This window comes from Alexandromys fortis, unplaced genomic scaffold, assembly GCF_014885135.2.
Source record: "Alexandromys fortis isolate MF-2015 unplaced genomic scaffold, M_Fortis_MF-2015_v1.1 scaffold_8_1_9099942, whole genome shotgun sequence".
Classification (NCBI taxonomy): domain Eukaryota; kingdom Metazoa; phylum Chordata; class Mammalia; order Rodentia; family Cricetidae; genus Alexandromys; species Alexandromys fortis.
The window spans coordinates 839,660-851,514 of NW_026067898.1; positions in this window are offsets into that span (position 1 = coordinate 839,660).

An 11,855-nucleotide genomic window follows, 5' to 3' on the forward strand; every position below is an offset into this window, starting at 1 on the left:
TTCTCTGTGGCTTTGGAGCCTGTCCTGGAACTAGCTTTTTGTAGACCAGGCTGGTCTCGAGCTCACAGAGATCCGCCTGCCTCTGCCTCCCAAGTGCTGGGACTAAAGGCGTGCGCCACCACCGCCGGCTCTTGCTCACCTCTTTACAGTCCACTTTGCTAGCCCTTTTCCTTCCCTGCCCAGAAGGTTGGAGAGGAAACCTGCTTCTCTGTTCTATGTCCCCAGCCAGAGATATTAAGCATCCTTCCTTCCCTTCTTTCAGAACATACCAAAGGGAAATTTTTTCTTTTAAATGTTTATTTTTATGCATATGGGTGTTTTGTTTGCATGTATATGTCTGTACCCCAGAATCCAGAAGAGACTTTGGATCGGTTATAACTGTAGTTATCCCTTCTAAGCTGCCACATGGGTGCTGGGAATCGAACCCAGGTTCTTTGGAAGAACTATCAGTGCTCTTAACCAGTAATCTGTCTCTGAATCTTAAAGAACAAGATACCTAAAATGTGCTACTGTCTACTTCTAACCTGTGACCGATGGAATCCTTAGGAAGGACTGTGGCTCATCCTGGTTCCCATCAGTCTTCCGTGTAGTTTTGAGGTCTTGTGTTCTTCTTGCCTGGCATGGCTAGTGCCTGACCTCATACTTTGGTAGCCCGGTTCCAATTCTACTTTTTCTTCTCATAGTATCCTTTATGGTAAGTCATAGCTCAGTAATGATGATTCATTCCCAGCTGCTTCATAAATTGCATTATAATAGAACTATTTAAGAAAAATGACCTTGAGCTGGGCTCGGTGGCACAGGCCTTAAATCCCAGCACTTGGGAGGCAGTGGCCAACAGATCCTAGTGAATTTGTATCCAGCCAGGTCTACATGGTAAGTTCTAGAACAGCCAGAATTACAGTGAGAGACCCTGTGTATAAAAAGAGAAAAAGGAGGGGCTGGAGAAATGGCTCAGTGGTTAAGAGCACTGCCTGCTCTTCCAAAGGTCCTTAGTTCAATTCCCAGCAACCACATGGTGGCTCACAACCATCTGTAATGGGGTCTGGTGCCCTCTTCTGGCCAGCAGGCATACATGCAGACAGAATATTGTATACATAATAAATAAATAAATATTTAAAAAAAAAGAGAAAAAGGAAATGACCTCTTAAATGAAACCCGACTTCTTTTTTTAAAAAAATACTTATTTTTATTTTGTGTGTATTGGTGTTTTGCCTGTATGTCTATCTGTGTGATGGTGTCTGATGCCCTGCAACTGAAGTTATAGACAGTTGTGAGCTGCCATGTGGGTGCTGGGAATTGAACCTGGGACCTCTGGAAGAGCAGCCAGTGTGTTCTTAACTGCTGAGCAATCTCTCCAGCCCCCTTCTTTCATACTTAGTTTTCCTGCACACATCTCTCCAGTAACCACTTGATGCGGATGCTTGGGCTTAAGGCTCCTCCTGTTTCTAAGCGTTCTAGTTCTGTGGTGGAGGCTGTAAATTAAGTCAGTGAGGTAAGCGCTATTGTAATGATAACCTTTGAAGGGCAGCCAGCCAGCCTTGAGGTGTACTAAGATCATACAAGGGTAGCTAGAATTCTGTTCTTTGAAGATTTGAAGTTGTTGAAGTCAGATGGAATACTGTGCAAAACTATAGAAATGTAACAAGAATATAGTTCACGAGGCACCAAGTAGGCAAAAGGAGTTTCTCTTTGTAGAAACATTTCATCTAATAAACGAAGTTATCAAAAACGAATGTCATTATTGTGGAGTCCCTAATAGCTGGATCTTTAGGCACTGAATATCAATGGTCTGTATCAAGAAAGGAGATATCACCCATGAAGTTTAAAAAATCTGAGAATGTGGCTCGATGGTGGAATTCTTGCCTCACATGTGTGGGATCCTTTGTTCAATACCCAAGCACAGCAAAGAAAAACTCTTCTCCTGAGTCTGATCAAGCCTCTAGGTCTATTTAACTAGAGATAAGGAAAATACTAAACTACTTCATCAAGATGACCCAATTTCTTTCATTAATTGCAATAAGAAAAGAGTGTAGGGAGACCTATAGATTGTCAGATTGCAGTCTCAATGAATGCCTATAAACCCAGCACTTGGGAGAAAGGGAAGAGAGTCAGGAATTCACAGGCACTCAGCTCCAAATCAAGTTCAAGGCCATCTTAGGCTACACGGCACCATATTCTAGCCATGCCCTTCTATCAAAAGAGGACAATTTATGAGATAAATGAACATTTACACATTTTTAAAATGCTTGTTACAAAGGGGTGATTGTTATTCTTTAAGTGTGAATTTGTAGATTATAATCCCCCCTTTGTTTTGTATTTTCTACTTTTTGAGACAGTATTGTTTACTGTTTTGGTTTTTTGTTTGTTTAATTTTTATTTCTTTTCTTTCCTTTTCTTTTCTTGTTTGTTCTTTGAGGCAGGGTTTCTCTGTGTAACAGCCCTAGCTGTCCTGGAACTAGCTCTGTAAACCAAGCTGACCTTGAAAAAGAGAGATCTGCCTGCCTCTGCCTCCTGTGTGCTGGGATTAAATACAACTTTTTAAATGATTTATTTTTATTTTATTTTATGTACATTGGCATTTTCCTGGCATGTGCATCTGTGAGGATGTCAGGTCCCCTGGAGCTGAAGTTGCAGACAGGTGTGAGCTCCCCTGTGGGTGCTGGGAATTGAACCTGCCTCCTCTGGAAGAGTGGCCAGTGCTCTGGTTCTTAACCACTGAGCCACTTCTCCAACCCCTGTCTTATTGGTTTTGAGATACAGGATTATAAAACTTCCAAAAAAAAAAAAAAAACCCATACTGGACTTGCTCTTGCTCTGTAGCTGAGGATAACTTTGAACTTTTGATGCTCTTGCCTCTAAACATAAGAATTGGGATTATAGGCATAAGCCACTACTGAGATAAAGTCCCAGGCTGGCCCTGAACTCAAGAACCTCCTGTCTCTGCCCGTCAAGGGCTGGGATTAGATATGTGTGCCACCACACCTGTCTGATTGCATCTGTGCAATTCCAGCAATGAACTGAAATGCTCATGGGTGAGAAGCCACGAGGGGGAAATTTGTAAGGACTGTGGTGGAGGAGTGGATGGGGTAGAAATGAAGTGTGACTGGCTATGAGCTCATCATTAGAGCTGTTATATGTGGAAGTGGGAGGTTTAAAGAATATATATAGTATTTCATCTGCTTTTTATGTGGATTTGAGATCCCTGTAATAATAACGTGAATTTGACTGCTAGTGTCTCCAAGCAGACATCAGGAAACAGGGTCAAAACAGAGGCAGCAACAGCAGAAGTAGGTTTGGGTTATATGTTTCTTTCCCTGCCAACTGTAGGCAGAGGGTAGGTTTCAGATTTCCATGGGACTGAGGGTCTGGGGTAAGGAATTCTGAAAGCTGTAAGGAGAGAGGCGGAACCAAGGAGACATTTGAACAAGAACAGCCCTGCTTCTAAGTTTTGTTAAACTTGGCTTGTTGGTAACATTTCATTTATAAGCATGACTGTAGAAGACTTAAAAATTTTCTTTATGGCTATTGATGCATCATTTGGATATTTTAAAGACGGTTGCTTGAGCTATATACTGCTGAAAATTATAGTAGAGAAAAGACAAAGTAGGAAAATTGGTCACAAGACTATTACAGTATTACAAATGAATGAGAAGTTTGTCTTGAGGGAGAATTCACTAATCAAGGTTTGGCCCAGGGGGTAAATTTGTAACTAGTAATTTGTTTCTAGGCAGGGCGAGGGAGGTGTGGAAATGTGCTTGGTCTCCAAACACCACACTCTGAGCAGTTCCCTCCTTCTGTTGACAGAACCATTTTCTGTGTCTCAGAGTCTGAGTCAGTAATCTTGAAGAAGGGTTTCTGTGCACCGCTGACTGATCAGGTTGGAAGATAGGGAATGATGCCTGGTGAGCAGGCTTGCAGCAACTTCTCCACCATAATTGCTCCTCTTCCAGCTGTGGCTGCTTCTCATCCACACCACACCTTCTTAATAGCACTGTACCTTTAAAAGTAGTCCCCTGCAGATTTCCTTACACTGTACAGTGTATCTTGTAACAGTTACCTCCACACCTCTTCCTCTCCCCAAACCCACTATGAATTATAGTTGCTTACATTCCAGACTCCAAGACTCCAGCAGGTGACCATCTTTTCCTTCTCTTCAAACTGGAAATCTTTCCGTCTTGGAAAAGCCGTGGCCGTGTTAATCTGCCTTGTCACTAAAGTCTCTTTGATCCCTGTGCCTTTTTTAAAGGCACACTCATGGGACAAGCTGCCTGCGTCTAGTGAGGATAAGCTGTCAACACTGTAGGCTCTCCTCTTTTCCACTCTGTCCCGTAACTGTGTGTATATTTTAATTTTTGCTTTCCCTCCAACTCGATCCTTGAGGAAGGGTCCCTCAGTTCTGAACTTCTGATTTGTTAAGACAGTTCTTAGCATTCTCGAGTTATGGAATACCTTGAGAATCTGATTGACAGTATTTCTGCAACTTCTCTAGAAAAATGCAGACATGGTGTTTTACCTACAATTTGAGAGTTTAAATCTGCTTCATGCATCAGGAAAACCTGGGGGCTATGGGGTTGCTTGGTAAAAATACAGTATTCCCTTTTAAATATATTTTATTTATTCTTTGAGAATGTCTTAATTTATACAATATGTTTTGATCATATCTACCTGCTACTACCTCCTGTAACTTCTCTGGGGTTCAGTAGGGGTGACGGGGAGCTGTATTCTTGATCTTACTCCAGATTGGTTAACAGAATTTCTAGTGGTAGAAGCAGCAATTCAAGCGATAATTCTCAAGCACACCAAAGTGTCAGAAATTCTCCTCTAAAGACTCGGCTTGTCTTGATGCTCTATCTTGTCTTCCCCTCCCAGCTACTTAACCCCAGCTGCAGGAGTTTAGTGTCTGAAGTCTTGGTCCTCCTCTGAAGGGAACACCATTTCCTTTAAGGCTAGGGTATGAAGTGTCTTCTCAAGGAAGCCTTTGAGTCTGACTGGTTCTGCATCTACACACAGTTTTGAACCTGGGAGCTGAGCCCTGTCCTGGGTTGCTCCACCAAGTCCGCTACTTTTCATGGACTCTGTACACGCATCTTCCTCCCATCCCTACCGGTTCCTGCCCAAGCACTTTTGTCGCAGTTGTATTATTCTGTGTGATAACCAGTATCTGGTTAAAGGACCTGGTAAATGGGATTAGAAGGGTGGACCAAAGGGTCTTGCAGAAGGAAGCTGGTGCAGCATCATACCCCTGTAATCCCAGCACTTGGGAAGTGGAGGCAGGAGGATTTCCAGCCATCCTTGGCTCCATGCTGAGTTGGACACCAAACTAGGCCACATAGAACCTGATCTCAAAACAAGCTTTTCTTTGAAGTTTGCCTAAATCTTTTTTAAAATTAATTTCTTAAAAACGATCTTTTCTCATTTTACGTACCTATCCCAGGTCCCACTCTCTCCCTTCCTCCCTGCCTCCCCCCTCCCGTTGACTCCTCAAAGAGGGTAAGGCTTCCCATGGGGAGTCAACAAAGTCTAGCACATGACTTTAGGCAGGACCAAGCCCCAGCCCCCAATATTTAGGCTGAGTAAGGTTTCCCTCCAAAAAGACTAGGCTCCAAAAAGCTGGTTCAAGAACTAGGGATAAATCCTGGTCTCACTGCCAGTGACCCTAAGACTGCCCAAGCCACCAACAGTCACCCACATTCAGAGGGCCGACTTTGGTCCTATACAGGTTCCCTTGCTATCGGTCCATAGTCGGTGAGCTCCCACTAGCTCAGGTCAGCTGTTCCTGTGAGTGTCCCTATCATGGTCTTGACCCCTTTGCTCATATTATTGGCCTCTCCCTCTCTTGGACTGGTCTTCGGAAGCTCAGCCCAGTGTTTAGCTGTGGATCTCAGCATCTGCTTCCATCAGTTGCTGGATGAAGGTTCTATGATGACAAGGTGAAAGACATCAATCTGATTACAGGTGAAGGGCAGTTGAGGCACCCTCTCCACTATTGCTTAGGTTCTTAGCTGTGCTCATCCCTGTGGATACCCGGGAATTTCCCTGGTGCCAGGTTTCATGCTAGCCCCATAATGAGTTTGCCTAAATCTTAAGAGGTCCTGCTTCTTTTGAGATTCGGAACTGATAACAGCAGAGAAAGTTGTACTGGCTAACTTCCTTCTAGTGCTTTTACTGGCTGTCCAATTTGAAGACTGTAATTGGAGGTAGTTTACAGAGTATCCAAGGGTGCGGGGGTTTTTAATCTTTGTTTTTTGCTTTTTTTCATCCTTAGCACAGGTTAGGTATTATAATCTTGGATCTCTGAATCCAGAAGCAACTGCTACTAACATTCTGGTATTCTTTCATCTGCTTTTTTTTTTCTTGCCCATTTAAAAGTAATAAAGCTTATGCAATACAAGTGATACAATTACCTGCTTTTCCTGTCCAGTATTGTTTTAGACACTGTTTCTAAGTTCTTCAAAACCCATTATTTTCATGGCTGCACGAATATACCATTATTTATTTAATTTGTGTTCAGTTGTTGGATCCTTAAGTATTATAACTATGTATCATGTTATAAATATGCTACAATAAACTTATTTCTGTCTTGATTTTTGTTTTTTGGATTATTGTCTTAAAAGAGGTAAACCATTAAAATTGTAGACCATTTTAAAAGCTCTGCTTTATATATTTCCAAGCTGCTCTTCAGAAAGCTTATCTCAGTGGAAATGTCCATCCTGACAAGGTTTAGAAGCTGAACTACTGAAATGCTCTAAAGGGGGCCGCATAAGCGAGGCACCAGGAAGAGGGATGGAGGTTGGGTATAAAGCTTTTCCTTTGAAGAGGACGGCTGATTCGTTTGTGCTGGCAGCCCAGAGCTGTCCTGGGCCCTGTTCCCTCAGAGGCCACTCAGGCTGGAGGGATTAGACAGGACTTTGGACTCCGCACTCAAAGTCAACTTGTCATCCACGTTCCATATTCTCTGAGATCTGCTTCCATGTCCTTGACTGCTTTGGTTATTTCCTCTCTGTTATCTTTCCCCTCCCCCAACCCTCTCAGATCCTCTCCACCACCTCATCCACCCAATTCCAAGTGCCCTCTTTTTAAAAAAACAACAGTGAAAAGGAGAAGCCACACAAACTCCACAAAAACACAAAAATGGAAACCAAAATAGACAAGCAAAAGATAGACAAAAGATGATCAAGCAGTGTGATATGACACAAAAAGTCTACAAAAATGCCATGGATCTGTTTTGTGTTGGCCGGCTACTCCTGGGTGTGGTGCCCACCTGAAGTGTGATTAATACTCTCAGTGAGACACCACTGGAGAAAATAAATTTCACATTGCAAGCAAGTATCAGTGCAGATAGTTTGTTAGGGTTGGGAGCCCATGTCCACTTTCTCCTCTCAGTGCTGGGTCCCCATCTGGTTTGAACCTGCGCAGGCCCGGGGGTTGGGTGCTGCCACAGTCTCTGTGAGTTCACGTGTGCATCCATCTTACTATGTGGGGAAGACATTGTTTCCTTGGAGTCATGCATCCGGCCTGACTCTTAGACTCTTTCCACCTCCTCTTCCCCGTAGTTCCCTGAGGGGAGGGGCTTGATAATGACATCCACTTAGGAATGAGTGCTCCAAAGTCTCTCACTCCGCACATTGTCTGGTTGCGGGTAACTATGTCCCCATCTACTGCAAGAAGACACTTCTCTAATGATGACCGAGTCAGGCTCACAACTATGGGTATCACAGAATGTCATTAGGAGTCATTCTATTGCTATCTTCTTTTAGCAGGACAATAGTGTTGGTTTTCCCCTAGTCCCGTGGCCTCTCCAGTCTTAAGTTCTTGGCCACCTAAGCAATGTTAGACATGGATTCCATCTAGCAGACTGAGCCTTAAATCCAATCAGATTTGGTTTGGTTCTCCCACAGTGTTTATGCCATTATCACACCAGCATGTCCTGTAGGCAGATCACTTCTGTATGCTGAGGGTTTGCAGCAGGATTGGTGGTTACCTTTCTCTGGTAGTATGTAAAGGGCCTTCCAGTACCACGAATGCTAGCTAGTTAGCCGAAGCCTCTGTTTAAGCACCAGCTTGACTTCTCTGTGTCCAGTGAGATATGTAAATGTCTTCAGTATCAGTTTGTGGAGAGCAACCAGCCTTGGTCATAGATAATAGATGTTTGGGGGCTCCCACGGGGCTCCTTTTGCAGACATTAACTCAACTAGATGTAACCCATTCCTGGCACTCTGCAGCATTGTCTCCCCCATTATTTGGTAACTCCATTTAGATTTCTTTCATGTATGCATAAATTTAGGAAGCTACTACTGTGGTAGATTTCCATATGATCTTCAAATGGCGTTAGCTGTCCCTTCCCTCATTCATTTCTTCACCCCCTCTTTCTTTCTTTCTTTCTTTCNTTTTTTTTAATTTGAGACAGGGTCTTGATATCTATCTTATATTGGCCTCAAACCACCATTTCTTTTGCCTCAACCTCCCAAAATTGAATGAATCATTTTTTTTTTTTTTTTTTTTTTTTTTTTTTTTTTTTTTTTGAGACAGGGTTTCTCTGTAGCTTTGGTGCCTGTCCTGGAACTAGGAACTAGGTCTTGTAGACCAGGCTGGCCTCGAACTCCCAGAGATCCGCCTGCCTCTGCCTCCCGAGTGCTGGGATTAAAGGCGTGTGCCACCACCACCCGGCTCACCCCCCTCTTTCATTGTCCTCTCTGTTTAATCTGCTCCAGTCTCTCCCCATCTCTCCATAACTGTAGATTCAATTTTTTGGAGGACTTCCCCTCAGTTCCTTACTCTATATGTAGTAACCTCTGTGGTTATATGACTTCTTAAATACCTATCAAAGACTTAAAAGCTAATATCCACAAATGAGAGAAAGCATACAATATTTACCTTTTGGGGTCTAGGTTACCTCATTCAGGATGGTTTTATTTTTTTAGTTCTATCCATTTACCTGCAAATTTCATGGTTTCTTTCTTGTTTCATTTTTAAAAATTATTTTTTTTAAGATTTATTTTTATTTTATGTGCACTGATGTTGGTGTCTCACCTGCATGCGTGTCTAAGCAAGGGTGTCAAATCTTCTGTAACTAGAGTTACAGACAGTTGCAAACAGCTACATGGGTGCTGGGAACCAAACCAGCTCCTCTGGAAGAGCAGCCAGAGTGCTCTAAACTGCTGAGCCATCTCTTTAGCCCCTCCTTTTCTTTCTTTCATTTCTTTCCTTTCCTTTTTTTCTTTTGTCTTTCTTTTTTTGAGACATGGTTTTTCTGTGTAGCTCTGACTGTCTCGAAACTTGTTCTGTAGAGCAGGCTGGTGTAGGTTCCCCCCCCCCCATTCTCTCTTTACTCTTTGAGGGCCCGCCACCCAACTCCCAAATAAATACACAGAAACTTATTCTTACTTTGAATGCCCAGCCTTAGCTTGGCTTATTTCTAGCCAGCTTTTCTTAACTAATTGTTGTTTCTACCTTTTGCCTCTGGGCTTTTACCTTTGTCTGTTCTATATACCTTTCCTTCCTTCTTCCTCTGTAGCTGGCTGTGTGGCTGTGTGCCTGGCCACGGGCATCCTCTCCTCTCTCTCCTCTCTCTTCTATTTATTCTCTCTGCCTGCCAGCCCCACCTATCCACTCTCTCCTGCCTTGCTATTGGCCGTTTAGCTCGTTATTAGACCAATCAGGTGTCTTAGACAGGCAAACTAACACAGTTTTACAGAGTCAAACAAATGCAACATAAAATAATGCAACAAATCTTTGCCTCATTAAGCAAATATTCCACAACATAAACAAATGTAACACATATTAAACATATTCCACAATAGGCTGGCCCCCAACTCAAAGAGATACGATTACTTCTGTCTTCGAATGCTGGGATTAAAGGTGTGCACCACCACTATTTGGCATAATTTCATCTTTTTACAGCTGAATAATATTCCATTGTGTACATTTACCACTTTTTCTGTACCCATTCATCAGTGGATGGTTATCTAGACTGTTTCCAAATTCTGGTCATTATGAATAGAGTAGCAATGAACATGGTTGAGCAATTACCTCTATAGTAGGATGCAGAGTCTTTTGGGTATATGCCCAAGAGTAGTTATAGATCTTTAGGTAGATCTATTCCCAGCTTCCTGGGGATGAGTCACAGTGGTTGTACAAGTCTGCAGTCCCCTCAGCAATGGATGAGTGTTCCCCCTCCCCACATCCTCATCAGTGTGGGCTGTCATTTGTTTTATCGATTCTGGCAATTCTTACTGGTGTAAGATGGAGCCTTAAAGTAGGAGGCTGGAGAGATGGCACAGCAGTTAAAAGCACAGAGGACTCGATTCAATTCCCAGAACCCACACGGCAGCTCACAACTGTCTGTAACTCTAGTTCCAGGGGATCTGACAATGCCACATAGACACACATGCAGGCAAAATGCCAATGCACAGAAAAATAAGAAGATTTTTTTAAAAAAGGAATCTCAAAGTAGTCTTAATTTCCAAGACATTTGTGTTTATCATTTGAGAACTCTTTGCTTAGTTCTGTACCCCATTTTTTAATTGGGTTATTTTCTTGATGTTCATTTTTGGTTTTTAGTCCTTTCTGTATTTTAGATATTCGTCCACCATCTAATTGGCAAAGATGTTTTCCCCTTTTGCAGCCTGCTTCCTTGGCCTGCATGATGGTGCTATACTTTTATACTCACTAAGTTTTTCAGCGTCGTGAGGTCCCATTTACCGATTGCTTTTCTTAGTGCCAGTATTATTGGTATTCTGTTCAGTCTTTTCCTGTGCCAGTGAAGACTATTCCCCATGTTCTCTTCTATCAGGGTCAGTGTCTCTGGTCTTAGTGCTGAGGTCTTTTTTTGCATTGACTTTTGTACAGGGTAAGTATGGATCTATTTGCATTCTTCTGCATGCAGGCTTCCAGTTTTATCAACACCATTTGTTAAAGACCTTATGTTTTTCCCATGTGTATTTTTAGCTTCTTTGTCAAAAATCAGGTGTTCATAGGTGTGTGTACTTGTGCCTGGGCCTTCAGTTCAATCCCATTGATCACTGCGACTGTTTTTGAGCTAATATCATGCTGTTTTTATTACCATGACAATTTTAGCACAACTTGAAATCTGAGATGGTGGTGCCTCCTGCAGTTCTTTTGTTACTCAGGACTGTTTTAGCTTTCCTGGGTTTGTGTGTGTGTGTGTGTGTGTGTTTCCATATGACACTGGAAATTGTCTTTTCCAATTTCTGTGAAGAATTGATGGGGATTGCACTGAATCTCTAGATTCCTTTGTAATATGATGGCCATTTTCACAATATTAATCTACCGAGTCTTTCCATCTTCTGATACCTTCTTCAATCCCTTTCTTCGATGTCTTAAAGTTTTTATTATACAAGTCTTTCACTCACTTGGTTAGAGTTATCAGATATTTTTTGAGGCTCTTGTGAAAGGTTTTGTTTCTCTGTGTATTTTTCATTTGAATATGGGAAGGGTACTGATTTTATGTGTTAATTTTGCATCCTGCTACTTTGCTGAATGTGTTTATCAGCTGGAGAAGTTTCTCGGTAGAGTTTTAGGCTTATTTATATATAAAATTATATCACCTGCAAATAAAGATACTTTGACTTCTTCTTTTGCAATTTATATCCCCTCAGTATCCATCAGTTGTCTTATTGCTTTAGCTCAGACTATATTGGATAAGTATGGAGAGAGTGGACAACCTTGTTTTGTTCCTGATGTTAGTGGAAATGTGCACTGTATCTTAAAGGGTCTAGAAATCAACTGTATCTCTTCACATATGCAATGGTCAGCCTAAAGCAGAAATTAAGAAAACTGTTAAGCCAGCTGTGGTGATGACACAGTCCTTAATTCCAGACTCTGGAGGCTGATAC